Source organism: Sipha flava, unplaced genomic scaffold (genome assembly GCF_003268045.1).
Source record: "Sipha flava isolate LNK unplaced genomic scaffold, YSA_version1 234_pilon_pilon, whole genome shotgun sequence".
NCBI classification, from domain to species: Eukaryota; Metazoa; Arthropoda; class Insecta; order Hemiptera; family Aphididae; genus Sipha; species Sipha flava.
This window is the reverse complement of record NW_020272875.1, coordinates 400,054-427,059: the sequence shown is the minus strand read 5'-3', so window position 1 is coordinate 427,059 and position 27,006 is coordinate 400,054. Positions and strand designations below refer to the sequence as shown.

Below are 27,006 nucleotides of genomic sequence, written 5' to 3'. Positions count from 1 at the left end.
CCGGTGTTCATCGAACGACTGAAACAGCAATTACTCGCGGGCGTCCTCGTCGATTGTTCATTATTTGCGCGCGCGCACGCGAAAATCATGACGTCGAAAACGTACAACGTAAATCGACCACGCTTCGGTGCCCCGTTCAACTTTCTGCCACCTTTCCAACACCAGCCCTAAGCAGGGGCGTAGTTCCAGGGGAGTTCCACCCTCCAAGATATTTTTTTAAATGATATTTAATTATTATTTATTAATATTTACGTATTACAGTAAAATCATGTTTTCATTTCACTATGATTAGGTATGTATTAAAAATTGAGTATCAAAATAATTTCACATTAACTACGGGAAATGATAATAATAATGTAATATTATTGTATAGGACCTCGTATTAAAATATGTTAAGAACATTATGAATTGACTCTTAAACACCCCGCCCTCCGGAAAAGAATTCTATCCACGCCACTGGCCCTAATCCACGGTGTCGCGCGACACGGAGCAATAGCCTTATCGCGCGTCGTGATGATAATTAATGTCGTATACGTCGGTTAACGTACACGTCTGCAGCGAAAAGCCGGATCGGAACATCGTCGAACGACGAGCGCTACGAACAACGAAATGTGCAATAAACAAAAAAGCGATAAAACCGTTTTTATTCGTCTTGTGCGCGCCCATAAACTCGGAAACGTTTTGCGATCCCGCCGGATAACGCGCGCGTGGTTTTATCCCGTTCGACCGCGTCCGTGTATATACGATCGAAAAATTTAAAACCCTCGAATCCTTTTTATACTCCTCGTATCTCTCTCCCGACCTCATTCCTTTTTTCTTTCCGTCTCCTCCGCCGCTGCGCGACTCTTTCCCGGCGGACTTATTAATTTCAATGTATCCGATCTCATCTTTTACCGTCATTGCAGACGCCCAGCCCACCCGGTACGAGTTCCGCAAACTAATTTGCATTCGTATGCATTTAAATGGGATACCGTGTACCTTTATTCTTGGTCCGCCGTGGCGTAAAATCGAGCCGTTTCCCACCGTTTGTAACTGATATTAATCCTTTCAATTAATTCTTAAATATTCAAATTGTTATTATTTCCGCGTAGCGTCATCATCATCATCATCATCATCGTCGTCGTCGTCATCATCATAATCGTCGTCGTCGCCTAGCGGTTCTGCAGATATTTCAATACTAGACATAGGCTCGTGCGATACGACGATACATATGAAATCACATAATCGCACGGTGTATAACATGGGAGCGTGAAATGTACAACACGTTACGAGGAACGCGGACACGGCGGATTTAATGCCGTTCCGGAAAAAGTTATCGCCACGCGTTTTATATTCTGGTGCACGCGTATCAACCGTACCGAGCTATGTGTACGCGCACAATGTCACGCGTATACGCTGTATATTATGTCCCTTTCCGTACTTCAGTGGCGTAGCCAGGGGGGGGGGACTGAGGGAGCTGCAGCCTCCCCGAAATGTTGAGAAAATTAGATTAATGGTCCATGAAAATCGCTAAAAAAGTAAAAATATTTAAAAATTTTATTATTAACACTTTACAGCTATCTGTGGTAGTAGGTAATTAACGCATGTAATATTGTGCATCGGTGTCGCGAAAAACCAAACCACCTATGTGTAAAAATTGATCAGCAACCCCCCCCCCCCCCCGGACAACCGTCAACGCGCGATGTTTTCCACATGTATCCGGGTCGTAATTTACATATCATTCGAGCGTGTTCTCGGTACGCGCCGTTTTATGTTTTTGTCGATCGTGCGAGCGAAGCAAAGAAAGCGCCACCGGTCTTGCACGGTCGTGACGCGAAAAACGACCACTTGTACGGAGAGCTGCAGCAGGTCGTAACACACGCCGCGAAACGGCATGTGTAATTAATGTCGCTTTTGGTCGGAAAAAACATTCGCAAAAATAACAAAAGCGACGAGGCTCGCGAATGTTTTTCCAACGATCCGTTTACATATTGTGCAAGTACCTTATGCAGTGGTTCACAACTCAACACTAAGCACGGACCACTTTTATAAATTTTTCACCGTTACAGACCACGACCCGATTTCAATCGCCCCCTCCTTATATCACTTATTTTTATTTTTTTACACTTTTATAGTTTATAATTTCTAGAAAATAAAATCGAGAATAAAGTTTATTTAATGGAAAAATATTTTAACCTATATATTTAAAAATTTTATTTAATAAAAAAAGATGGTACAAATTCAAATGTTACAAACGAACTTATATTAAAAAACTTGTCCAATGAGAAAAAAATAAAATACATTTATATACTTAATGAATGTGACTTATCAGGGCGCGCTTCTTTTACCAGTCGTGAAATTCTTGGAACGATGCTGTTGCTCAGTACAAGTCGCATATTAGCACTTGGATTTAGACGATTTCGTTATTTATTTTTTATAGTAAGTAGTGAAGAAAATTCTTGCTCGCATATATACATATTTAAATACATATTGAAAAAACCACGAGGAAATGCAATGCTGTTTGCCGAACATTTGGATTGATATCCCCTTAGCCTTTTTACACCAAAACTCTTCTAAGTTTGTATTATATTCAAATTAACTTTTAAAGGTGTTGTCATTCTGAAGCTCTAATAATTATTGCATTTCCTTTTGAACGTTCTTGACTTCGACAGTGAAAAGATTATGAATTAACTTCTTAAAAGCATCAGTGTCTCTTACACCATATTCTGAAAAGTATCTGGTAAATTCCTCTTTAAGGATTCGTAAGTGTTCTAATATTTTATTTTGAATATCTTCAGTAAAACATTTTTAGTGTTCGTCATCAATAAGAATTCGCAGTGTAGGAAATGCGTAATAATTTTTTATTTGAGTTTTGTCAATCCGAAGATTTATTTTACAGAAAAAAGCGCGAACTTTATCTTCAAATACGAAAATATTTGCAGAACCTTCAAGTTTAACACTACCAGAACCTTGCAGTTGCAAATTTAAATTTAAATGAGCAAATATATCTGCAACATATGAAATTTGCATTTCAATTTTTGGCTCAGAAATTTGCTCATGTAATTATTTTATACCTTTATCAATTAAAAAAACCCTTCAACTCCTCTCGAAACTCAAATAAACATGCCAGCATATTTCCTTTTGAAAGCCATCTTGTTTCAGTATGAAATAGTAATGTTTCATGCTCAGCGTCCATATTTGCACATAATTTTTGAAAAACTTGTATTGAGTGTACTATTTTTAACAGCATTGACTAACTGTCTGGATATTTTCATTGCAAAAGCTAAGTCTTTTAGTAATGTTTTGGACGCCAACGCTTGACGATGTATAATACAGTGCGCTGTTTATGTGGTTGGATTTTTTTGTTTTACCAATGTAGCTAAACCTGAACGTGACCCGAGCATAGCAGGGGCGCCATCGGTACAAAATCCAACAAGATATTCCCACATTAGTTTGTTTTTCAAAATCAAGAATTATTTTCATAACGTCAATCCCTTTTAACGTAGTTTCTAATACTTGTGATAATTATAATTCTTCTTTGATTGTACTATCTTCACTTAAAAATCGAACAAAGATTAGCAATTGACAACAATATGCAACATCTGTACTTTTGTCACACTGAAGAGCAAACCAGAGAAATTTTTTTATGAGATATATAAGCTATTCTTCAATGTTTTGTGACATATTTTCTATTCGTGATTTTACCGTGTTATTTGATAAAGGAATGTCTTGTATTTCTTTTTTGCTGCTTCCTTACCTATAATCACATTGGTGGCTTTCAACAAACACTGTTTAACCAAAGTTTCACCAATCGTACGAGGTTTTTTAGATTTTGCAATTAATAGAGAGATCTCATATGAGGCATGAAGCACTCTTTCAGAGGTTTTAAATCTTATACCACTTGTCCCAAGTTTCATTTTTTTAAAGTTTTCCTTCTTACCTTTAAAGAATTCTCGAAAACGATTTCTAACATTTGGGTGGACTGTCTTCAAATGTCGTCCCAATTTTGCAGGTTTAAGTGCATAATTACTGATAACTGTGGTTCAAATCACGCACTGTGGTCTTACTTCCTTATTCACTGTAATATTAGTAAAACAAGGTTTATTGTAATCATCATTGTATTTTATTTTTAATGGGATGTTTAATAGAAATATTATACAAATAAATAAATGTTAATTAAAAACGTTAATTAATCAAACAACGCACAACGCACGACTCACAACGCACGTGCGATATGACAAATAAATATCATACGAGTAAAAGAATAATAGTCTATATTATGAAGATAAAATACGAAACAAGTAAGTAGGTTAGTGGATAATACCTACGTGATAATAAACTTTACATAACACATTATCGTCAGATTATGAAACATAATACTGTAGTGGAAAAACGCATATAACTATTTATCAAAATTCAGATATACCCGCATGACCGAATGTTATTTATATCTGTACATACATTTTCATTGGTTGCGGGAGTGTATTATCTGGCTGTAGGGTGCTAAGCCTTAATTTCATAAATAACAAAAAATATAAAGTATAATTTCATTCATTTTTTTAAATTTGAATTTCTTCATTCGCGGACCACTTGAGATGAGTCCACGGACCACCGGTTGGGTGTGAGGTTCACTACAGACATCGAAATACTGAACATTGTGTACGGTCCGTCGGTAAAGGTCAGCGCGTTGTCGATATACCATTTCATATGCGGTTTTTGATTAATCGTACGGGACTCCCCCGTGGATAATTGAACGTTATTAACGTACATGCTAGTCAAAATGTAGTGGCTCATAAACATTTAATCCAAAAAAAATGTCTTTGCACTTGTCGAACAGCATACATCGTATACGATATATGTTAATTAATAGGTTTTAATGTACAGGTACAGCAGAGTAAGATAATTATCGTACATCGATATCACGTACATTCGACGCAATGCTATGTGGTTCTCAAACATTTTGAATTGTTTTACGAAAAAAACGAGCCGAATACGCACAGAAAGTGAACACGAAAATGGTGCTATGTGCAATCGACTACTGAATATCGGTTCGGGGACTCATAGATGGATGGCGGGGCGAAATGGATGACGGTTTTGAAATCGAACAGCCGCAGACGTTGTGGTCGGACATTGATAAAATCGCCGAAAAGCGTCGCTGGAAATAACATTTGTGAGACACGACCGAAGCGGTTTTAGACTGCCGCCTCGGCGAGGGAGCGTATTGAAGTGTATCGGAAAAAAAAAATGAAAAAAAAAAATAATACGTACATAAGACCCCGGCGAATTGTATTGCGCGTGAGATAAGAAGGGGCAGCGGATAACCGGGCGCGTCTTTGGCGCTGCGTCGTGGGCGAGGGGTGTACATATTCATTTTGGGTGAGCCGTATAAAACGAGTCGATGCGGCAAATGGCCCTGGCGGGTGAGCGACCGGTGGTAGGAGTCGGTGGGGATGAAGTCGGAGAAAATTAAAATAGCCTCTGGGTTTAATGTCTATTAAAGTCTTGTGCCGTCACAAAAACCGAACACAATGACGGAGAAAACGCCCGGCGGACTTTAAATTGTGTTCGGAGTGAACGCGCACTGCGTTAGGGTGGGCAGGCGGCGGTAGGGTAAGTGGCGAAAAAACCGGCACCGAAAAGTAATTGATACGCGGTGGAGGGAAATGTAAGTTTTTAGTGGTATTGCTTCTTTTGACATTTTGGTGAGCACCGAGGCCGGATGGTCTCGATTATTATATTCTTAAGTTTTTTTTTTCCTCGCTTTTAATAAATCATTCTCCCACTTCACTTCACAAAGACCAGGTTAATAATTGCGAGTACAAATTACATGAACGTATTATATTCATAACGTAATATTTCCCCTATGGATCTTATGTTATGTGCGTAACAAAAAAAAAAAAAAAAAACTACGGGAAAATTGAATTCCCCGAAAATCGGAACATTCCGAAAATACAGTACTTACTGTACTTGATACGTCCACTAAACATTTCTATACTTTTGTAAAGACGGTAACCAACTCTACGGGACTGCAAACGTAATCCGTGCCGAACGTGTTAGAAAACATTTCGTCGAAAACATAACGTGTTCCCGTCGGTGCTCGACTGAGACTTGGATAAAATATTTTATTGTTCTTTGCGGAAAACAACAAAAATAATAACCCGCGAACCTCGATTATCGAGTGGAAATTGTTTTCGTACGGGCTAGAGAAAGAACATGCTGTATACGTGGACGAATATTATTATTATTATTATTATTATAACGTACAGATTCTGGTTTTGCGCGCAGCAATTATTTTCATTATTATTATTATTATTGCCGTAAGAATAGATTCGTTCTCATGCTGCGATTTTCATCAACGATAATTAAAAACAATACACGAGTTGCGAAACGAACAAAATCCTAGTGCACGGATACACATAAGAGCGCGTATTACACGTCTACTATGCGCACCTGAATTAACGTTGCGAAACGGGGGGGGGGGGGGAGAAATTAAAAAATAAACATTGTTTCACTTCGTACGTCTATCGAACGGTTACGCGCATTAATGATCGCGATTGATGAACGTACACACCAGTTCAATTTAATTACGAGGGCATATTATTGTGCTGTAGGTAAGAATTCTAAAACGCTAAATCGCCTATTTGCTGCGATATTGAAATTTTTAATATACACAAACGTTAGCTCGGTACGTGCAGGTAGCTTGTTAGCGATAAAAAATTATTAGTATGCCGATTGTAAGCGCAGTGAAAAAATGTATAAATGTAAACACAGTACGAATGCTTTACATGTTTTATTTTTATTTTATGTTATTATTGTTACAGAAATAATGTAGTAATTCGAACTAATAAATGCATACGTCTTATGTAACACCTATATTATATTTACAAATATTCCTCCGTGACCCAATTCGAAAAAAAAACGCATCGCTATAGTTTTCGAATCTGTGTTCTGGCATAAAATAAAAATTTTATAATCATATCGAATTTTCGTCATTTAATCGAGAGGAGAAGGTTATTTATTATTTTATTTAAATGTTAGCTATATACGTATACACAGTGGCAGCGATGATGACGCCCTTTATGTGCCAAACATATTTTATTACAGTAAGTAAAATATTATAATCGTGTTATATGATACTCATAAACCGTCGGAAAATGTAAATAATGTCAAAAAATGAACAGCTATTGAGTCAACTTTGTGCGCATTATGATTAATAAGGCGAATAATAATGATATTGTTATCAACATATTAGACGTTTAGATGTTATAAAAGCGCATAGATATAGATAGGAGACTGTTTGTCAAAGTATAATGAAAAATTAGGTTTCACTATGAGAGACAATGTATTATAGTTGAAACAGTTTAACTGCATGGTAAACATTATATCGAATTATTATGCATAGATTATTAAAATTCAACTAAAAACCGGTAGAATTTTACTCAAATTATAATTTCATTTTATAAAATAATACACGATTATTGAAGGAAAATAAGGTAAAATGTCGATATTTTTTTTAATCGTTTCAGTAAAAATCTGAAGAATGTCAAAATATAAAAAATGACTTGGTTAGAATAATTAAAAAAAATCATTTCCAGCTCGATTACGAATCCAGGTATTGCCATTAGTAAATAATAGTAGAAACCAGCATTGAAGGGGAAAAAAATTGCAATTTTCGACCGTCGATGATCGCAATGGGGAAGCCACAAAGAAAACAGGGCGGACAAATCTGACAGTTAGAGAAAACCCCTGATTTAGTGTGTACATCAACTACTCGTATAATAACATGGGTACTTATATATACCACATCCATCGGCCAACAGTAGATTTTGAAGATACAATTATTATTTTCATACCATCAAATCCATTGACTTTTCATGCCCTCATAAACCTAACCAGACGAGAAGATTTCATGAATAAAAATTAAAAAAAAAATATCACAATATTTCTATAAATGAAAACGCAGGGATGTATTTTGTTTTTTATTATTATTAGAATTGTGATATGAATTATGTTTTTTTTTTTTTTTAATAGTAAACGATGTTCAAAGCGAGCTTGAATTCACCTCGATTATTATCAAGATCATGTATATCCACGTGAAACAATATCACTACTTTTTACCATCAATGTACAGTTTGTATTAAACACGCCATCGATTATTATTATATTATATATAATATATTATATATATTATTATTTAATATTAGACAAAAAGAGAATTATGAATTTTTTTAAATTCCCATAGCATTTCTAGGAACCAGATAAAACAGAAAATTTTCAAAAAATACTCTTTTAAGCTGCACACCGACGGTACTTGGTTCGCTGAGGTACAGCTCAACGCGGAGAATCGACAATATTCAGTGCTCGACTTCGCAAAATTAAAGGAGGAGGACTCTATTTAAAAAAAAAAAAATAGCGTCCCCAAAACGTGTTAAGCGTTATAACGTAATAGTAGTAGAGGGACGTTAAAATTTCAGAAAATTAGTTGGTGTACTCCGTGCCCTTGCGTCCCCCCTCAAATCAAGCATCGACAACATCACAACCATACGACCGTGTGCACGTCCGCTTTTACGCGTTTCGTCACAACACTGAATGTTTACATTTCCGGTGAACAGGACCGGTGTTCCCGTTGCCCACACGCGTTCAACAAATAATTTTCGGAAGTTTATTTTCCTTGTATGATTCTCTGCAGAAGAACACTACGTCTACGAACTATTATGGTAGAAAATTTTATTGAAGTGACACCTAGTGAAAATTACTTAAAACACATGTTCTGCACTGTTGTGCACGTAAGGTTATCTGAAGCGAAGTTGCCCGATTGAGGTCCGAATCCAGGTAGTCGTATTTTATCCCAAATATAAGTATCCTGATTGCGTCCAGACACACATTGGTTCACAAAATGTTTAATATTTATTTTTAAAGTATAATTACAAGATTGCAATAACAAATAGTAAAATAGTAAAATAATATATTTTTTACAATATAAAAAGATATGAAATACAATTATGTCAGTAAATAGTCAATAAATAGTCGAATATTAAAATAATAAATTGTCTACAGTAAAAAAATAGATAATAGTTGTTGTATATATCTATGGAAATTACCACGCCGAATATCGCTTATCGTATAAATCGTGATTACGATAGTTGATTACGATATCAAAATACGTATCGGATGCAATCGGGATATTTATTTGGTTTTGATAATCACTTGAATAGTAATTCCTACCTGCTATGTATGGGCCGCAATCGGGATAGGTGAAAAGGTAAAAATGTTACTTAGGGCCGCAATCGGGCGACGCCCGTCTGAAGCCGCTGGAACCCAACAGCTGTGTAGGCGAGTGTACGTTGCGGCACCGGTCCGAACGGATCGCGCGGCCTTACATCTAAAACTTTCTCCCGTTACGTATTCAAAGTCCGATAAAATAAACATTCGCCGCCGTATTTTCCTTTCAGACATTTGCACCCTCGTTACTCTTTTTTTTTTATTTTATAAAGGGTTCGCAGTATCTCTTCACGGTCATTTTGAAGTGTCGGCCACCACCACCACCAACCCTTAATCCCTTTCCTTTCGAACTTTTCTTTTTTATTTTTTTTTCAAAGCGGACCTTTTCTCCAAATACTTCCGGCGTAACCTCGCCCCCACCTATCATGACGTTAAGTAGTAACAAAATGTGTACGAGAAAAAAAACCTACCCGAGGGGGTCGCTGGCTTGTTTACAAAATCGACAGCTTTCTCTCCCCCGTCATCGGTTTTTTTTTTTTTTTGCTATCCCACTGGATTTTCCGCCCTTTTGTTACTACACTACCGCGGGGGCGTTCGAGCGTAAAAACGATCCGCGGTCAATCTGTTGTAAATCGGTCAGGGGTGGTGGTGTAGGGCAGAAAAAAATAAAAATAAAAAGCATCCACTGAATTCTTAAAGGGCTTTATATAGCTACGGTCTGCCGACCTGTTTGCATAGGCCGTAATATTTATACCTTGAACTTTTTTTTTTTCCATCGAATGTTTATTTTTGTTTTTTATTAAGTAATAACTTCCTTGCTATATTATTTCTAAAAGATTTACTGCGGGTAATGTTTCAACGCGTCATTTCGGTTATTACGACAACGATAACACAAACACAGAAAACTGTTTACAAACCTATTGTAGTATACAAGTTTTACACTATTAACGCATTAAGTACTTATATGCGCGCATTATGCAAATGATATTGTTTAATTTAATTTTTGCCATCTCAAAAAGTTTGATTTTAAACTATTCCGAAACCATAATAGTTTGTCGTGACAAGACAACAATGTTTTGATGTTATTAGTATATGTTGATTGGTAGGAAGTTTGTCCTTTGAACAATAAAAGATGAACATGTTTGACTTGGGGTTGAATTTTCGGGTAGATAGTACGCCGTGTAGACCCGTGTACCCTATCATGTACGTTCAGAAAAAAATACTAAATGCGCAGTGAGTAAACAATGCACGAACAATATATGATGTCAAGCTTAGCATTCCTCGAAGTTGCCCGCAAAGGACAACGGATAAAGGGGTTTTGGCGGTCTCTTTGATATTATTCAAATATTCGTTTTCCGTTTTAGAACGAGTGTACACGGTGGAGCGCTTATTCACATTATGCACATACATACACGTACATACATGTTTACATATATAATCATTAAACATGCCCATACATACGCGCACGAACGCACATACATACACATAGAATACGAAAAATTGAGATAAATCGAATCTATTTCGCTGTTAGCTGAAGACGATATCAGACAAAATAATTTTTAAACCGCACTGAAAGCCCATGCGGTTTCGTATAATTAGATTCATGCGTTTTGAATCAACGGCACACCTTTATAAACTGCATCATTGTACGTTAAACAAATTGTTATTCAAAATACGAATATTTTCACGATCGAATATTTAAAAACACACACACACATATTACTTGATTAAAAATAATAAACGTGCGGCATTTATTACCAGTTACAGACAATATTTTATCAATTTGAACCGAGAAATTAAATTCATGAACCTGTACAAGAAAAAATATCTAATCATTGCCGATCGTTGAGCTAAACTTGAAAGTCGTGGCAGTTGATTTCTCCCGAGCAAATGTATCGAAACCTTTTCACGTGGCATTATGACGACCAAGCAACAAAGCGATCCGACTAGTATCAAAAAGTCCACCGGAACGAGCGACAGTCGTCACAACAATTAGTGTTCACGTTCTACCATCTGAACACAGCGTGACCACTCTAAAAATATGGTAGATGAAAAGTTTCGTGGTTCAAGGCGATTGGATTGTAAACGCTAAAGGTCCGATGTATCGAACACCAGCGGAAATCGCATCACCAGAGCAAGGTTGTTGACGACGAATTGTCAACGTGCCGTGTAGATTTTTGTAGGAAAAAAAAATTGTAACGGACACAGTCGTCCACATACAACATAAATGTATACAGAAATGTTGTACCGTTATAAAAACTGCTGTAGAACTCGTTGAATATCGTGGACGACCAATAGATCGCGTACAAGTCGAACCGTCGGATCGCCGTCCAAGTCACCTTGTAACTCATTTAGCGATTTAAGTACTATTACGTCCGAACGGTTGTAAAATAATATTTTAACGAAAATATTGTGTAATCATATAATACGCACTAATATACGGTCGTATCACCGTCGTTTGCGGTAACACGAGAATTTCAATAGTTCGTTTTGGAGTCGAAATACGATGACGAACAATATGTACATACATATAGGAAGATGTGTTGTACCTTTTATTTTATACATATATATATTGTTATACGCGTAACTATTGTTGTATACGAAACTAGCGATAATTAAAAACGCATTACGGCCGCCCGTGTGAACGCCCCCTTCCTTTATTATCGGTCATTATTCTTATAAAAATGTTCGAACGGTAATAATAATAATAACAAGAAGAAGAAAAAAAAAAAAGAACTAGAGGCGCCGGTATCGCCAAAGGGTGAATTCATGACTTATTATCGTCATTACGATTCTGAATCGACAGTTTTTGTTTTCCTTTCCACTGCATGTACATACGTATATATATATAGTTTCCCAACGACTACGATTCTCGTTGATGCGATTCCCTAACCCCATTTATAATATCGTATATATAAACTTAGACGCGCTTACAGAAAGTACCTCTACATAAATATATATTATACGGTTCATGTTTATTTCATTGAGCTATCCCCACACTGATTCATTGTACAGCATGAACGTGCGAGCGCATAATGCACCGACGGGATCGCATCACTTCATTATCGGTTCGCGGTGAACACGGGCGGCAAAGGGACGTGCGAGCCGTCGAACGATTACGTTTTCGTTGGGAGAACACCTACATCGAGTACGTGTAAACGTTTAATCATCGCGATCAGAGCTCGACTAGATACGGAGAGCCATGGTCGCAACTAGAGCCCAAATATTGGAGGTGCTGAAATTACTGAAAGTAAAATTGAATGGTATTTTACTGTTTTTGCTGTAGATTGTATAGATCCGAATAAAAAAAAAAACCAGAATACTAAATTTGAAATCGGGGGTGCTAAAATCCCTCTTGCCCCCCCCCCTAGTTGCGTCTATGGTCGGCGCGGTAGTTGTACGACTGTGCGCGGTGAAAAATTTTCGGGTCCAAAGACTCGTCGTCGACTGGGGACAATGATATCGTGGCTCGATAACACCACGTCCCGTCCGACGTGTACCGATCAGTTAACAGAGCAACCGTAGCAACCAAATATTGCGTCCGGGGTGAAACTTCAAAATACGCCCTTAAATATTTTAATTTATAAAAAAAAAAAACTCACGATAAACTAAATATTTTTTTATAGTTGTAATATAAATACTGATTTTTCCTTATAATTGTATAAGCGATTTTTAATTTTATTTAAATCAATAACTTATAGTTATAAGTAGGTACATAGATTTAACATTATAATATTTTTAAGTAATATGAGTAATACAAGTAATTTAAGTAATACGTATAAGTAATTACATAAATAGATAATATTTCTTTTACTTATATACTTATAACAATTCAATTTTAGTAATAATTCAGTTGCAAATTTTTCATTTTTGTGCCCTCCAGGAATTGCGCCAGGGGCGTAGACACCTCTAGTCTCTAGCCTCCACCCCCCCCCCCTTTGATACGGCCCTGCGTATTCATATTTCCGCCATTCGGTCACGAAACCCGTCATCACACGTTCACCGTTTCTATCGTTTCTGCTCCGTTCACGAAACGGGATCGATCTACCTGTCCCGATGTTACGATCTTCGATCCAACGGCCACGGCGTCCGAGTACCGTTTACGCGCAAAACAACATCGGCATTACGTGATTTATTGGTTTTTCGCCCGCGCGTTATGTTGCGTCCCACGTTCAAAAAACATTTTCGAACAGACCGCGAAACAATACGTTGTTGGTTTTCTAATCATTAGTGCATTGTTTACGCGGGTCTTTTGAAAAAATGTGTTTTCTAAACAAAAAAAAAATGATTTACGAATACAGAATATTTGTATACGTGATAATGCTTTCTAATTTCAATAACGCATGGTATACATTCGAAGCGTATCGAAAACGTTTTATTCGTAAATCATTATTTGGTTATTAATTAACTATCGGTACAATTTGATGATGGCGTTCGAACAATTGAACCAATATTGATCAATTTCTATAATTCGTGATCAAACTATTAGTAATGACTAATGAGGTTAACATAATAAATTTAAATTAGTTAGAGCGATATTGCCCGAGTTTCTATTAACGGAACGCGTCCGAATCCATAACATTTTTCATAACCAACCGCTATACCGTCAATAAGCAGGATGAAATATGTAACTGTCACTATTCCCCCTTAAGTCACGAGAAATATTCGATGTAATCGTGTACATATTAATAATTATGATTACACACACAATATTCAACGGCATATTCGTACTCCGATTATTCGGATGTTTCGAAGTAATATCGATTCATTGGATTCAACACGAGTAATCGAAATTAACAATAATAATAACAAGTCGAACAGTAGAGGGAAGGAGTTGGCTATAATGTATTCCTGACGATTTTTAAAAATCGAATAAAAAAATGAAATAAAATTCGGTTTCGACAACGATCGTTAACGAACGTGTATTATAATTTATAGTGGTACACCAAATTAAAGGTTTGCGTACATTTATCGAAAATCTTCAGACAATGGGAGGATACAAGGTTAACGTTTCATTTCCTAATGATTCTGTTTTATGTGTACCGCCACCGCAATGTAATTACATTTCATTCGGTTCGAGTGGACTTTAAAAGTTTTTTTCAACGTTACGGAATATTATTTTCGTTTAATCTAAATGCAAAACGTTAACCGGTAAACCGCCCAATTGTGTGCAAACAGAAACGTATTTACTATATCTGGAAACGATGACAACTCATCGGCACCCAAACGATTACACCAGTAATTTATGACTATAATTATTATTGTATATATTTGATTCGAACCGTTTCGGTTTGAAAAATTGCCGTTGGTAAAATAGTGTACCGTTTATGTAATAATATAAAATGTGACGCTGAAATATTCCCAATCAAATTAAAATTACTTTTTTATATTAGAAACAAACTTTTCCGTAACATAAATATTCGTTACCGCTAAACGATAATTATTTCATATCTAAAGTTAAACACGTATAATAATGCGTAGATAGGCATATATACATATATATATTATATATTATGGGTGCATGCAGTTGTGGTCGAGCGATACAAGGCAGCAATGTTTAAACGTTCGGACACGGTCACCGGCGGTTTCGCTTTCCGAGAGGAAAATGTCACCGTTTTCAGAACAGAAACTGCTACCCCACCGCTCTATCAAACCGATCCGATACGAGTTACAACTAGGGTTGCAACTTCTTCGGGTTTCACCCTTATAATCCGGTTTTACAAAATAAATCTACGGTCTACGAGTTCAGTGAATTATTCTCCGGGTTATCGTAAAATTAATTCTGTTTATAAAATTATAGATAGTCGATAAGCACCGAGAACAAAGATTATCATACACCAGAAAAAGAGATAAAATACGATTTATTGACTTTTCGTTGTACATTAAATTAAACTACTAAACACCGATAACATTATTATACGTATTACAAATTACAGTCTTCGAAAACACGAGTTTCAACCACACAGCCGGTTGTGTTTGATCGAATTTTCGATTTGCGTTTTGTGTTCATGTAATTGATTTCGTACATCGTACCCGGTTGTTTAATAGGTATTAGTTAGTTCTTGTATACTTACACCTTTTATCATCATGAAAGAAATTTGAAGATAATCCAAGAAAAGTGAAATTGTCGTGGTTAACTAACGTAAAATATAAGAAACGGTTAGTTTAAATAGATTAAATAGTTAGTTTAAAAAGCGAAATGTTCTATGTATCACATTAATTTTACGGTAAAATAGGACGGTTCTGTATTCTAACACATAACATGTACAGTAGGATGCCCGTTATTTATATATGTACGATTTTTTTTCTTCAAAATTTGAGGAGTGCCGCTTAGGAATATTTTTCTATGGGTCGAAAAATAAGATCTACAAAATTTGAGCTTTATATATAATATGATTAACAGGTCGCGTTCTAAGCTCAAAGTTAAGAGAAAATGTAAAAATTTCTAGTTTTTTAGATATTATCGCACAAGTTTTGGTTTTACCTAAAAAAATATAAAAAGCTTTTTTGTAGAATTTGTTATTTACTAAAATTAGTGATTCTAATACATTTTTCGTACAGTCAATATTTTTTTGTAAAAACTAAAAAAACTATATGATAGTAACATTTTGTGAAAAATGCCCGTTTTTATGTTTTTTGAAATTATCTTTTTAAATATTAAAGATACAAAAAAATTATAAATTACAAAAATTAATCCAATTTATTATGTACATTGTACATCTCTAACTACACATTTACTCCTATACAGTGGAAATCATAAAAAAACTATACAGACTTTGCAACGTTATTTATTAATGACTGCGTTTATAAATAAACAAAATATCTCGGATAAACTTTAAGTAGCAATCATTGAAAAAGCATCAATTTACTAAGCAATTAATAGTTATTTAAGAATGAATTGTAGAATAAAATTGAATACTGAAGATTCTGTCATGGCAAAAAAAGTTTACTGTTGACGTAGGTACTGAGACAGAAGAAATAGTCAAAAACATTTTAAGTCCTAACACAATTGAACTAACTATTCAAGATTTTAAAATGGTGACTGCTTTTCAAAATTATTTTTAAATTGCTGTCAATAAGTCAATAAGGGTTCTCTAAAAATGTACTCTATTTTTGTTCAGAATTTTCACATTAAAAAAGGAATCCAAAATAAACTGATGGATTTTTATGAAGATCTGGATGATACATCGTTAAAAATGTTCGAAAATATTGAAAATGTATGCAGTGATTAAATTTGAATCCTGAATTATTACTTGGATTTTCTGCAGACAAAGCATCAATGAATTACGGCATTCGTAATTCGGTCTATCAAAAAATTCTTGAAAAACATGCTGAAACTAAAATAATCTAAGTAAATTGTATTTGTCGTGACAATTCATAACGCTGCTAGAATTTCTATGAAAAAAATTAACGCATGATGCAGAAAATTTAGTGTTGAAAGTTTATGCCGAATTTTCATATAGTGCTATGCGCGTAAGAGAACTACAAAGTTCTTCGACATGAACCAGCAAGATGGTTAAGTTTATTTAAAGCTGTTGATAGACTGATAATGTCTTGGCCTGCTATTTCGTCTTATTTTAAATACCGAGGAGAATATACGTGTCATGAAGTTATACAAAAGTTCGTGAAAAATATTGCTAAGACAGAAATTACTGATTTGCCACGTAAAGTAAGTTTACCAGAATGCTTTTTGTACTTTATTCACCACTAAATGAATATACCAAGTGAGGCGATATTAATACTCAAAACAAATTCCGTAACTTCTGTTCACTTACACAATGTTATACTAGGTCTAAAAGATAAAATCGTATGAATGACTTCATTATATGATTTCATTTTATGGTGAAAAAGTCATGAAAAATATTTCATCACTTCGGCCAAATGAGCAAGCAATTCACAAAAAAAAAGCTAATGAAATGTACAAAAAAACTATTAATTATTGAAAAAAAAAATTAATTTTTCAACGATTCTATTTTTAACATGTTTTCGAACTTTAATTTAAAAAATAAAATAATTGAGTACGACGATGCAATAAAATCTGTGAACCTATTAGGCTTAAATAAAATTGAAGAAGACCGACTTTACAACGAAATAAAAAATGTACGGAGAGTGTGAGGTGAGCTTAGAAAAATGAAACGTATCTTCAGATTTAATATGGGTAGAGTTGATAAAAATATGATTTCACTGAACTTCCAAAAATTGTTGGAAAAATATACCTATAAGTAGTTATGAGTTTGTATTATATAGTGGTATAAAATTGTATTATACAAGGTATTATACACATGGTATAAAAATATTTTATACAGACAGTATAAAAAAAAAAAAAATGAAAGCGTTATTTTTAGTTATTTTTAGTAACTCAAGTATTAATTTTTTAATAGTACTTATAAAATGGATCTCCAATAAAGTATAGTATTAGTATAAAAATTAAAAATATACAATTTTATTGTCATCGTGTTAATTTAGAATTTAGGTGTTAAAAATGACTAATAAATAATTTATTGTACTATTATAATATTCAAATATTGTAAATATATAGATACAATGATATAGTATATAACTATAAAAGTATAGTTTTATCTTAATTTCTGTTTAAAAAATTTGTATTTCTATATTTAAAATACATACGTATGTTACCTATATCATAATTGCAAATCGATAGCATGACTAAATATTAATTTGGTGAATTTAGTGAATTAATTGTTGTATTATGTGTTTTTTCAATTTTTTCTAATTTTTTGAACATTTTTTTCAATTATTTCATTTTAAAATAATTTATATTTTATAATTAACAATGGAGTGATAACCTTTGTTAAATTCCTTATAATTTAAGGTACTACAAGGTTCTATACGGTATAATACGGTATTATAAGGTATTATAAAAAAAAAAAATAAAATACCGTATTTTAACATCTCTACCTATTAGTAACGCTTTTGTAGATTGTGTATTTTCTTTGATGGGATATTTGTGGTCTGAAAAAAGAAATCGTCCATCAGTGGACATGATGAAATCAGAATTATTTGTCAAATTAAATTATTATATGAAGTGTCAAGAATTTTTGCAATTTTCGAAAAATCCTGAACAGATAAAATTATTAAAATGCGCAACAAAAAATGTTAAGTACGGTTTTAAACTTAAATTAACATATTTTGTACTTTTCAATACCTAATAAAATATTTAATTAAATTAACATTTTTTTTCAAATTGTATTACCTTTTATTAATTATACTTTAATTTTTATCAGTTATACGCATAAAAATATCAGAGTTAATAAAAAATATGTTTTTATATGAAAAAAAAAATGGTTATATTCGTTTGAAATATGTTTTATTTGTTTAAATCATGTTTATTCCAATAATTTTACATGTTTAAAACAAATTTTAATCGAATTTCAAACGAAATAAAATTATCGGTATAGGTTTATTTATAATATAATATAATATAATATATGAACTTAAAGGAGTATAATTAAATAATTAAAAGTAATAATAAATATAGTAGCAATTAGCTACGTGCCCACGGTGAATAATTAATAAATAATAATACTAACAATTAAAAAGTAATAACATATAAATACTAAATAGTAAAAATGTAACAACAGAAGTATGCACTATGTTTGGAATGTAAATAAATTATAAAAATAAATATACGAAATGTGTTGTAAATTAAAATTAAAAATAAGTATTGACAACTAATGCAGGTATACGTTGGGGTTTTTTTTTTATCGTATTGACTACTGTAGACTTGATCTTGACTATTACTTATTAGTTATTAGTCATTAGGTACATTTTAATACAATAAAAATTATTAGGATCATTTATTTATTAATAAATACTAATAATATACATAACATTAATTATTATACTTTAGTCTCCGTGCAACTTAATAATATTGTTTTATTATTATAGTGATTATAAGTGCTAGAATGTGATGAAATTAGTGTTTCTGCGTTTCCTATTTTTCAAAAGGTCTAATAATTAACTAAAAATTAAAATATTGAAATACTTGGTAGTTGAAAAACATTTATACATCAAGCTATAATTATAATGTATTCTGTGATTACACTATCTGCAGCCGTATAACCGTGTGAACACCTTAGATCATAAAGTAAACACCGTTTAATCACTGAACAATAAAAATAAAATAATGGATTAACTATTGCAGAAAATTTAATAAAACTTGTAGATGATAGGACAAACATTTTTTTCTTTCTATTTAAAACAACGATTTTTTTACATTGTTTAAATCAAATGTTTTAACTGATTTAAACAAAACCACTTTTGATTAAATTAAATAATTAAATCAAATTTTTTAATAATCTCAACTCTGAAAAATATATAGTATAATTTGATTTATTTATTTTTTCTGTTTTTGCTTATTAATCTATCTCGTCTCCGGATTTGCCATGATTCAAATGTGGCAACCTTAACTGCAACTCATCTCTACCATACAGCACAATACGCACGGGAGTTTCTTATGGACATAGTAGCTAGCTAATGTCCAATTAAAAAAAAAAAATAAAAAATATTCAATTTCTGTCGGTTAATAAGCAAAAAGGTTGATGTAAAATTAAATTTATTGTTTTAAAATCTGAGCGAAACTATGGAGACTAAATATATTCCTGAGTTGAGGTTTTAATGTGACATACGTTAGTGCGAAAATGGTAGAAAAGTAGAAAAGAACCGTTCGTTTATTACAAGAGAAGAAAATCTAAATATCGACTTCCGAAGTTATAATTATTATCTATCAACTCAAAAGGTAATAGTTTCAAAAGTCCTTACACATACTATACACATTTTATTTTATATAAATAAAAAATAATTGGATCAATTTATTTTCCGTGCGTTACGAGAAAAGTACCTGCCTACATGAAATTATCAAAATTCATTAATTTGAGTTTTTCTCTCTAAAACGGATCTTATCATGAGAAAGTAAAAACTGGAATAAAAATTTGCAACTTTCTAAGTTTCTTACCCCATCTATTAATATATAAATAGGTATATACAATATATTTATCTAAACATTTTTACACACAATAGTGATACACGTATGACGTATACAATATTATGTATAATTAATTTGTGAAGTTTACCGCATAGTACACCGTTCACACGCGTGCCCGCGCACAAATAATAATATATCATCATTATTTATAACTACCGCGTATAAGTTTTAATTGTAAATAAGTGTGCAAGATACAATAGATGCTAAAATAAAGGATTGTTAAACGAGCGTACAGAAAACCATAGTTAAAAGATAAATCAATATTTTTTTTAAAAAATTTCACACACCACACGTAATATTTATACAATATTTGGAATCGATTAAAGTAAACGAAAACTTTTTATGTCATTGCAACATCCGCGTTGGAACCCGGTATATTCTCTACCTCTAGAAATCGAGATAATAAATAAACATTGTTGTGCGCATCGTATGACGCAGTGTAACGTACATTTTTCTGGGAATTGAATTCGTATAACGAGCGAGGCTGAAAATTCTGTTTCATTTATTCAACTGAAAATATAATTGAACATCTAAGCGTACCAATTGAAATTCAAAAAAAAAAAAAAAAAACGAAAGAAAAGAAAAAAACTTTTTAAATTAATTATGATTCCCCGGTATAGAGTACTATAATCGCAGTGCCGAATAAGAAACGTTTCAATAGTTTTGCACGACAAATAATTGATGTTACGTACAACGTGAACAATACCGATGCACAAGTGAATAATATTGTGCAACAATGTTATGACAAAACGGTGTACATCAGTGTTTGGACGTAAACTAACTCGCGAGCGAATTAATATAACGAATTAACGTTGTGCACAGTGCGGTGCAGGTAAGTTATTGTTATCGAGTTATCGACTTGTTGGTTTATAGGTACCCATTTCGGAACGAATCAAAAACCGATGCGATATAACCTTGTGCGGACGTACTCCGAGCAACGGGTATGCCACAGATGAAACCGAATTCGGTGAGCGATAAAAACGGTACGTATTCGACGCCTCTCGTGTACCGTTTACTGAGACCATACGAACACGCACGTGGGTTGTCGTCGAACGCATTTGATTTCGGATCGATTCGAAACTGTTGACAAAATGCCGCATGTGTTAGCGTTCGGATGAACCGTTCACACATCGATGAAGTTTGAATTATTTTTACATTTACCGTCCGTACTCTATCGTTCGGCCTCCAACAGCAGATGCCGGCAATAATTTACGGATGTCATCCGTTGCTTTTTTCTTCTTTTATTATTTTTGTTTTTTTTTTTTTTTTCTCGAAAATAAATCACTCAATAGTGTGTGGTCCTCGCGCGTTCGATAACACACGATTATTTAGCATAATGATACAGGCGCTTTGTGCGCTTTGTCTCCCGTGATTCGGCTGTCGGCAAATACGAATTTGGGTTTTTGTACCGCGCGTTTTCAAACAAATCAACGCGCGATTCATGAATTTAATGATTCATAAAGTTGCCCGTTTTCTTGGCATATTGAGTGTTGTAATTACCGGTATTCGTCAATTGCGTCGAATTCGGGACACTATCTGTATAGTACACATATATTACGTCGGTATAAAAAGGGTATATCAAAGAGGAATACATCTATTGCGCAGGTATAAAAAGGGTATATTTAAAAGATATAGGTACATCTATTACGCCGGTATAACAACTATACAGTACAAGTAAAATTCATAATGGCTAAAAAGAATTAATTAAAATTAAAATTAAAATTAAACTTATCGTTCTGCATACTCGGTATTTGCACTAATTAGTATATTATACACTAATCCTACAAATTTTGAAAAGTTCTTAGGTCTAATATTAAATTTAGTTGTGTCTATTTTACTATTTATTTTTTTGTCATAAATTTATAGTTTGATCTATTTGTGATGACTAAGAGAACACGTATTATGATTTTTTCGTTATATTATTTTTAAAACTTCATAAAAAACAAAAATATTTTGATGGGGTGAATAAAAATATTTCCCAAACACTGAGTGAAATGCTTCATATGCATTTGTTGTTCTTTCGCCTGATATGTTACATGATGACCAAAGATACGGGGAAAAGTTGCATTTTAATCAATATATACATCAATGAGGAAATCGCAAAATGTTTTAACTAGAACACCGGCGCAATAGATGTATATTTTTTCCATCCCATAATTTTTCTTTCTTAACCAGCGATTTTCGGCGCAATTGATATAAAGCCGTAATTACATCGGTGCTGTCGTCGAACGAATGTCATGATGTCGATGGGGTAGCGCATAAGTGTGATAAGTGACATTTTTGTAATTGTTCAGGTGAACGATTTTTTTAGTTTGAACTGTTATAACAATTCAAAAATGTAACGAACTGTAATGAACTTTTTGTTATGATTTCCTTAACGTGTAACGAGTGATGAGGATTAAAAAAAACCCCTGCAATTATCAAAGAAATATTTTTAAAAAAAAAAGTATTGTTCTTAACACATTTTGTACACGTAAAAAGTAATACTTGAACACATCAGATTTTTTAACAATTACTTGAATTATGTTATAATTTCGTTTGTGCACAATGTTAGGCAGGATTTTATGATTGAATTGAATATGCACTTAACTCATTTTTCAAAAAAAAAAAAATGTCGCTTATCACACTCGTGCGCTCCGTTCTATTCGCGTTACCGATCGAGCCCTTGAAGCATCCCGGGGAGGGAGGGGGAGGGACGCGATGGTGATGGTTGCTAAAATCGCGCGCGGAACAGTGTAAAGGTGGTATGTGCTGCGGACGAGAAGAAAAAACTCCCACGGTATTTCGTCCAAATCGTCTTCCCGCGACGTCGGCGGGGCTCGCTGTATTGGATGTAATGTGAGAAAAATTAATCGAAAAACGAGCGCGTTGCTACAGAATGGTAATAATCGTCCGAATTACCGGCGAAAAACCGTAACACCAACGGAAACCTCGACCGTTAATTTATTTCGTTGCATACACGCGCGTGTAAATTAACGACATTCGGTGTGCACCTATCGGCCGCGCGTGCGTGTTACATATATTATTTATGTGCGCGGCCAATTAAAAAAAAAAAAAAAAAAATCTCTTATGTGAATCGCACGTCCCACATATTCGGCGTTCGACCATTGTTGAAGAAAATCGTACGTTTTTTCCAGTCGGTTTTTCTCACAATCGGTTCGAACCCGGAGTTGTTCAGCTATTCGAGGTAACAATTTATTTTACCTACTCTATTTCGTCTCAAGCCTTGTCGATTGTTGCGCAGAGGTACGGTTGTCCGCATCAAACACGTCTATTTCGCGTAAATATAATAAAACATAAAAGTACAAACGTATAAAACGCGTCGTTGATGCACGGGTTTGTCTACGATATGACCCGGAAACATTAAAGACCGAGCGAATACGGACGGTTCGTACATAATGCGAAACGGTCGTACACAATTGTCACAAATGACAGCAAGTCCCATGAAAGTTCCGATAGATCGTTTTTCGATCAGCATTGTTGAACAGAATCGTTATTGATTTTTTTGCGTTATTTAACGTACGAGTCACATTTTACGGTACTCGTTGAAAACGTTTCGGAAAATAGTTTGAATGGCTTTCTTAAAACTGTTTTGATTAATTTAAACAAATTCCAATCGTCATTTAGAATAACTGAATTCGGAAATGTTATTCAAACGAAATACATGCACATCATATATTCGGTTATACTCGTTGAAACTCGGCTTAAAGTCAAATATATACGTGTATACATTTTAATTAAATATAAACACAAAATATATTATAAAAGGTACCTACACAATAATTATAGAAAATACCAGCTATTTTTATTATTATTTTTTTTTTTATGTAAACTGATATTTTATAAAACGAAAAATATTCACAAAACAAATTTAATTAATACTTCTATTGTTCTATAATAATTTTAAAACAACACATGAAACATGTATGAAATATTTGTAAATAGATTTAATTGATTCAGAAAGAAAAACTGGTAAATAATATTAATTTTAATTTTAGTTGTACCTATTTGAATTGTACAATAAAAAATGTATTTCATAGCAATATTATAGGATCTCAAGTGTAACATGAAAATTATACTTGTACAATTGGAATTAATTTATAAACGATAAAATAACAATAAAGAAGATAAATTCGTAATAGCTGTGTCGTCTGATATATTAGAATTCATTTCTACAAATCAACTTGTCTTTATACCAAATAGGTTCCTAATTTTACGATTGAAAACCAAATAAATGTATACAAGTAGTGGATTATTGAACAGAAATATGATGAGTCGTCCGGTTTTATTTTTAAACGGTAATGTTTTCTCGCTGCAATCGAATCGTCGTTATGTATCGGAACGTCGAAATCGGCTCGAACCACTGAATCTGAAACGTGCAACGAATATATCTGCCCCGGGACACACGGATATTTTGTAAAGACAAAAATACATCATATATATTTATTTTTTTTAATTGGACACACTCATGTGGTCTTTGATTTGGTCCCCACGAAGACGTGCGCACCGGATACCGCCAGATGACGGCGTCGTATGTGTAACTAATAATTTCCAAATGTCAATACACGGTGAATGTCGCTCCACAAAACGTGTGTTTGAATCTTAGAAGAGGGTCTTTTTTTTTTCTTTTTTTTTTCTCCTTCAAAAAAGACACTAGTCATCGTCATTATAGGGAATAATCTAAGATGATCGTTACGACTACGTAGTAACGTATATAAATGTATAATATGAGAACGGGGAGGTAAAAGAAATAGAGAAAAAAAAAACGAAGAAAAAACACAGTAGGTACTGGAAACCATATTTTTGTCAACAGAAATATTACCGGTGGAGAAGATCTAAATCTGTGTTTGAACAACACGTACAGACGGAGGGGTAGGACTGCTGCGCGTCGTAAGACATTAGCGCGGGAAACGCTTGTGCTACGTCCGTGTAAACGTGTACTCGTCTGCGTAAAATGCGGCGGCGGCGGCGGCTGTTCGATTGATCGGGGGAAGACCCCGCCGGGTGTGTGTGTGTCATTAGAATCGAATTAAGATCACATTAGGACGCGATGCAAGGACCGGTCAAGATTGATAGGTAACGGTGGAAAGAAAGAGAGAAAATATTATACGAATGGTAATAATAATCGACTCCGTGTAGAAGGTTCGGTAAAAAAAAAAAAAAAAAAAGAAATAGAACGGAATACAAAAAAAAAAACCTATACACGTACACGTGAATCACGGTCGAATGCATTTATATATATAAATATATTTAATCATACGGTCTGTAAATATTACTCGATTGCCTGCAGGACAACACGGGCCGAAGAGGAAAAATTAGACATCAGCCGATCCGCCCCCTCCGAGAGGATGTAAGGTCGATTAAGCTCTTGTACATACCGAGTAGTGTACTACATAACGACGGTCTACGGTATTTCCGCGCCCGCGTTTCACCGCACGTCGGACTATCGACTACTAATCGTACATTCGTCTGTGCACGGGAAACGCTCTTCGATACGCGCAATATTATTGTCGGCGGTTCGACGTACGGCCGATCGTTTGTTGCAGTGGCGCAAATAGGGCTGGGGTTTGGGCGTCGTGAACCCATCCCCCCGGAAATTTTTCTGAGTTTTTTACAAATTCTATGTAGGAAAAATAACGGTTTACCTTGAACACGCGAAACGGCTGATTGATATGAAATAAGAATATTGTTCGTATTATAATTGATAACAATAATAACATGACGTTTTGTAACGTTCCGTTCAACTTTAAAATATCAATAACGTTGCTACTACGATTTCTCAATAGTCGATTGTACAATACTTTTTTTTTGTGGTATCCTAATATGAAATAGAAGTTTAATTTTTAATTTCAATATTATATTCATAAACCTAACTTAATCATACTTCCTTATCCCTCTACCAAACACTTGCAGAAAATGTTTCATTTTTTCCAAATTCACAACCCCCCCTCCGACAACCAATCCTGGTTTCACCACTGGTTTGTTGGATTTCGCCAACAACGTCCGGGGACCGCGTAAGTCGTACACGTGCATTTCATCGAGTACGGATGCAAAGCGCAACAAGGTCGATGCGCGCAGGTCGACGAAACGTGTTCGAAACCGTTATCCGTCACAAAGAGTTGGCCGGCCCGCCCGGTGGAATCGGAGACGATGTTGTGCATATGGCGCAACGGAAAACTGTACGGTTCGAAGGGACGTCGTGCGCAGTTGTTTTTCGGGAAATTAAACGGAAACAATCGGGCTACGGTTCTCGCGCCGCGGTCGTTAAAACAACGGACCCGATCTCGGGGTCGTGTGAAAAACGCCCCAAAGACACGGTGGCGGGCCGACGAAAACAAAAGAAACATCTCCTGGACATTTGCATATGCTAATTACGGGACACGCCGGTGCTTTATTGTTACTGTGCTCTTGCTCTCGCGCGCGTACGTTACCACACGAAGCGAAAACGATTTTTTTACCTCGTGAGCCGGTACCCCTACCTTGTATTGTACACCTATGCGCGTCCTGTGCGATTTCTTTTCATTTCGAACCAGTATATAATGTACGCGTACGTATTTATTATACGTAGAGGAGAGTACATGAGAGTTTCCGCGTCCCGGAATTGATTAGCTGCTGCCGGCAATCGGGCGCGCGAGGCAACGGCGGTAGAGAGACCGGTTATAATTAAGCATGCAGATCGTGTCCATTGATTAAAAAGGGGTAATACTAATCAACCCCCGGCCGCACCACCGATCCACCCCTTCGCGTCACCCTGCCCACGGTATATATGCAAACGAAGTAGTATTATTCTTAAGGGAAGG

The 27,006-nt window shown here is 34.6% G+C and overlaps 1 long non-coding RNA gene across 2 annotated transcripts in view; it reads right to left on the bottom strand.

The window, feature by feature from the left end:
* Window positions 1-2,320: 2,320 nt before the first annotated feature.
* LOC112683753 overlaps window positions 2,321-27,006 on the bottom strand; it is a 110,989-nt gene continuing 86,303 nt past the window's right edge. Inside the window, exons 5-6 of one of the 2 annotated variants that reach the window (XR_003148617.1) lie at window positions 3,920-4,057; window positions 2,321-3,736 (exon numbers count right to left, since the gene is read on the bottom strand). This is a non-coding gene — a long non-coding RNA (uncharacterized LOC112683753). Of the gene's footprint in view, window positions 4,058-27,006 lie in introns of both variants that reach the window. The other variant, XR_003148616.1, reaches the window with a different exon arrangement.